Source organism: Halyomorpha halys, unplaced genomic scaffold, assembly GCF_000696795.3.
Source record: "Halyomorpha halys isolate HHAL.00 unplaced genomic scaffold, Hhal_1.1 Scaffold381.1, whole genome shotgun sequence".
Taxonomy (NCBI): domain Eukaryota; kingdom Metazoa; phylum Arthropoda; class Insecta; order Hemiptera; family Pentatomidae; genus Halyomorpha; species Halyomorpha halys.
Window position 1 is genome coordinate 250,928 of NW_027112092.1, and position 4,924 is coordinate 255,851.

General features: G+C 30.6%; 1 protein-coding gene across 1 annotated transcript in view; it reads left to right on the forward strand.

The window, feature by feature from the left end:
* LOC106682004 (THAP domain-containing protein 1) overlaps positions 1-4,924 on the forward strand; it is a 49,658-nt gene that overhangs the window by 831 nt on the left and 43,903 nt on the right. The window contains exons 3-4 of the mRNA XM_014422629.2: positions 4,259-4,340; positions 4,427-4,509. The gene's annotated coding sequence lies outside the window, so the exon portion shown is untranslated. The remainder of the gene's footprint in view (positions 1-4,258; positions 4,341-4,426; positions 4,510-4,924) is intronic.

The following is a 4,924-nucleotide window of genomic DNA, read 5'->3' on the forward strand; positions in this document are numbered from 1 at the left end:
ATATATATATATATATATATATTTTATTCAAAACTAATCAGTCACTTATTGTTTTAACAAATTTAGAAAATCTTAATTTTTGTTATCTTTTTGAAAAATCCAAATATACCATTTGAAAAACTAACTGATTGAAAAGGAATTTTTTTTTCACTGAATGAATTTTGTCTATTTTTAAAAATTTAAGTATTTTTATTAATCCTTAACTAGCAACTTTGCCTCACAAGAGGATACTAAAGGAGAGCAAGGATAATTTCCCTCATCTAGTAAAGTTTTCTGCTGATGTGTTAAATAACACATATATTCATTTAAATTATTAATTTATTAACAATTACTTCAAAATTTAAATAAAATAAATTTCCATTACAGACAAAATTTATTTGATAGTTTATTAAAGTTTTATTAAAATACTATAAAATCAATAAAATGGTTATAAAGCGTTCTTTAAATATTTCATTTACACAATTGGTGCTTTATTTATTTGCCACCTTTCTAATTTTATTGGATAGATATATAGAACAATTTAATCAGTTGTCCATTTTCTTTATACTTTTTTCCTACTGAATAGGTGCTTCTCTTCTGGTACTAATTATGGTAAGATCTCTTAGTAGCTTAGAATCTTGAATATGTTTCCTTAGGCGATTTTGAATTAGGTTTGAGGGAACTGCATGTATAGAATTAAATCTTGTAAATTCTAATCATTTCAACTCGATGATAAACAATGACATTCTGGGAAAGAACGTGTAATGTTCATCAACTTAAGGAAACAAAGAGTAATATTTATCGGAAGATTATTGATGATTGATCGTGTGTATAGATGAATGGAATATGGTCCAGGTGTGGTCAAAAAAACTCAAATAGTAAATAATTATACTATTTTTATTGAGCCAACGTTTCGCCCCACGTTGCAGGGCTTCGTCAGGGCTAAAAAAGATACAAACACTTGACATAGTTAAAAAAAAACATAAGTGGAACATAACAGGGGTATACAATGAAATGTAAAATATAATAAGAAAAATTAAAGGTTGTAAACAGTAAATGAAAAGGGTAATAGTAACAGATGGATAAGAGATAAAATAAGAGAAGAAATATTAAAGAATGTACAAATTAAGAGATAAAAAAGAAAATAATAAAATAAAATGATGAGACAGAATTCATACCTGTTTTGATGGAAGTCAAAGACAGACTGAGCCGTTTGTATTGGGAGGAGTGGGGATGGCAGTTAGTACACCACAATAACGGAAATAATTTTAAAGTAAACATTGTAAAAAAAAATTTTAATTAGGTAAACAATAAATGGTAATATACAAAATAGAGGGGGAGAAGAGATATTTAAAAAAACAAAACACTCATACATAGAAAAACAAAGGAGAAATAAAGTATAAAATAATAGGATTCAATATGTGTAAGTGATTAATCCCAAATGAGTGGGGATACAGAGAAGTGTAAATTATAATAGAAAATTAATAATAAAGTAATTAATATAAGTACACTTAAGAAGGTAACACATGAATATAAATTAAGAGATAAGATACATGAATATAAATGAAACAGGAAGGATAGTAAATATAAAAATAATTAAATAAATTGTGAGAATTTAGAGAAACAAGAATAAAAGATATGACAAGAAAGCAGGCTTCTGAAATGCAGAACAAAGCGAAAAGAAGTATTATGAGGGTTTTATTATGTTCAAAATATGTCAATATGTAAGGGAGATGCAGTCTTTATCAACTTTATGATTGACGGAATTCTCAGTAAAATTAATGTAAATGGACTCCGAGATGAGACGTTTGGTGTGGTTGGGGACAGTGGCAAGAATGGAAGGATTGAGGAAATTGAAAGTATGATTCAAGTTTAATGGGTGTTCTGATAATTTAGATGCAAGTGGATTACAGGAGTTAATGGAAGTTTTGTGCTGGGAAATGCGGTTCTAAAGTTGGTTTTGAGTTTCGCCAATATAGAAGGAATTGTAGCATGGGGTTGAACAGGGTATCCGGCAAACCACATTGGAACGGTGTAAGAAAGGAATAGGGCCTTTCAATTTGGAAAAAAGATAGGAAATTTTGTTGTGGGACTTCAAGCCAAGACGTAGGGTGGGAATAGTGGATCTTAAGGATTTTTGAATTTTATCAGAAAGAATGGGAATATATGGAAGGGACCTGTACTGAAAAAGTGGTGGAGTGGGTTGAGAAGAGTTGAGGACAGGAGGGATTGGAGTAGCACGGTTAATGTAAGAATCGAGTAGTTTGTTAGTAATTTTCTGAGGGAAATTGTTGTTAAATAGGATCTGTTTAATACATTGTATGTTGGTCTGGTGGTATTGAGAGTCAGAAAGAGAAAAGGATCAGTAGATAAGGTTCTTAGCAACATTAATAATTTGGTGATAAGGGTGTTGAGAGAAATAGTTGAGGAGTCTACAAGAATAAGTGGGTTTGGTATACCAATTAGTGGATAGGAAGCCATAGGAATTTCTGATAATAAGTAGGTCAAGAAAAGAGAGGGAATGGTCAATTTCACCTTCAATAGTAAACTGAAGACGAGGGTGGTAGGAGTTAAAGGCTGATAGGATCTCAGGGATTTTGTCAGGATTGAGGACCAGGAAGAGATCGTCCACGTACTTTTTAATGAAAATTATGTCTTGTGAGAAGAGAGGTATTATAGAGTTGAGAAGGTCATTAAGAACAATATTAGAGATATCTGGAGCAAGGCAGTTCCCCATTGCAAGTCTGCTAATTTGGTGGTAAACTTTATCTTGAAAAGTTAGGTAACCTGAATTACAGCAAAGTTCTAAAGAAGAAAGAAATGAGGTGAGGTTAAGTGTGGTATGAGGTTCAATTATAGTACAGTTCTTCTCAACAATATGAAGGGCTTTGTCAATGGGGATGTTAGTAAAAAGGCTTTCGGCATCAAAGGAAGTTAAGATAAAGTTGTCAGGTATGTTGAAGGATTGTAATAGTTCTTTAAGGTGGAAGGAATTACAGATATCATAAGAGTTATTGTGGCTGAGGATTTGAAGGGCAGGAAGAAGAAATTTACTGAGTTTTATCTCTTATCCATCTGTTACTATTACCCTTTTCATTTACTGTTTACAACCTTTAATTTTTCTTATTATATTTTACTTTTCATTGTATACCCCTGTTATGTTCCACTTATGTTTTTTTCTTTTCTTTTTTTTTTGTAACTGTGTCAAGTGTTTGTATCCTTTTTAGCCCTGACGAAGCCCTGCAAGGTGGGGCGAAACATTGGCTCAATAAAAATAGTATAATTATTTACTATTTGAGTTTTTTTGACCACACCCGGACCATATTCCATTCAGTAATATTTATTCTATAAGTATTCATAAATACTATTTAAATCTTACCAACAAACAAAATTATTTGAAAATCGGATGAAGTCTTCCAGTTTAAACACAATGAAGGTACTAAAAGGTTAGGGAAGATATAGGAAAAAAGAGGGGGCCAAAATTACCCATCGTCTCATATAGAGGGTTAAATGATATGTCAAAAAAGGAAATAACCAAAAGTGAATTGTTATATAATATATTTTATATATTATATTCAAAGAATAGGGAGTGTGATGGTACTGTGGTAAGGTACGATGTTACTAACTCCAAGGATCCGGGTTCAAATCCGGCTGGCCAGAAAATTGTTTTCTGTTACACTATAGCCGTGAGTTGACCCTGTGGGTTCTGGAGTGTAGAAGATTAATGACGCATGAGTTCCTAAGCTATATCTCTTTGTTTTATAACATTTTTATTCTGTTACCTTCCTATGTTATGTTATCTTTGTTGTTACTCAATACAGCAGTTGCTTTCAGAAGTGTCGCTTTGTATTGAGCCTGTCAGATTTACCCTGGGGTCCACCAAGCCTCATAAATTGGGTAAAAATCTGGCGGTCGAAAATAATTCTGACCAAATCACCTCCTTGCACAACCGTTGGTCTAGTAACAGTACTTCCTAACAAAGTACTGAACCCCTGACCCTTCATGGGTTGTAGTGGTACAGATTTTAATTTTTTTTTTAATATTCAATGAACATTGAAAAAAAAATGGATGCATAATATCAGTTACTTGAAGTTTTTGGGTGTTAGCCATTATTCGAAAAATACAATTTTTTTATCAAATTTTAGTGTGCCATAGAGGTTTAAAAATCCAGGGTTTGTCACAATTCAGTTATTTATTGCTCAAAAGCAGAGTTATATTTTTAAATTTACATCAAATAATTTTTTTCACTAATCTTAATGAACTTTGTATCTTTTTTCAGTTTCTATATCTTCTGTATTTCTTTTCCATGTTAACCATCAGATTACGGTATATGATAGAATATCAGAGTGGAAAATACTTAGGTACTAAGCTTTTATTTTATTCATATTACATCCAGAAATATTATAACACTAGTTTATATTCTGAATTAGTTATATTTTTGTTTTAGTTTTGATCGAAGATATATTATTCGAGTATGTTAAAATCCTGGAATTAGTTTTCAACGGTGTTCTCATTTATGGTGCCATAAAGGTATAAATAAGAATTTTCAATATTCAACTAGTGCCTAAGGATTTAATTTTCTCTATTTCTCGTTCTTCAAAGAATACAACCCTTATTAATTCTATTTCAATATTTGCTTATTAAGGGGATTTCGGACAATTGTCCATCATCTAGTCCAATCCTATAATTAAATTAGAACATATTAGATCTATTATTAACACTTTTACATTCATTTCTACATTTACATAATATATATCAATCATTTTAATAAATTAATATATATAAATATACTTTTATTTAATTACTTTGCATTTATCCTTTATGATTTAAGAGCGTAATTAAACTAAACCTTATCAAATAATTAAAATTTCAGCAGTCCAATTACAGAGATACTAGAAGTTGGGCCTATATAAAGAGCTATAATTTGAGAATTAATTAATATAGT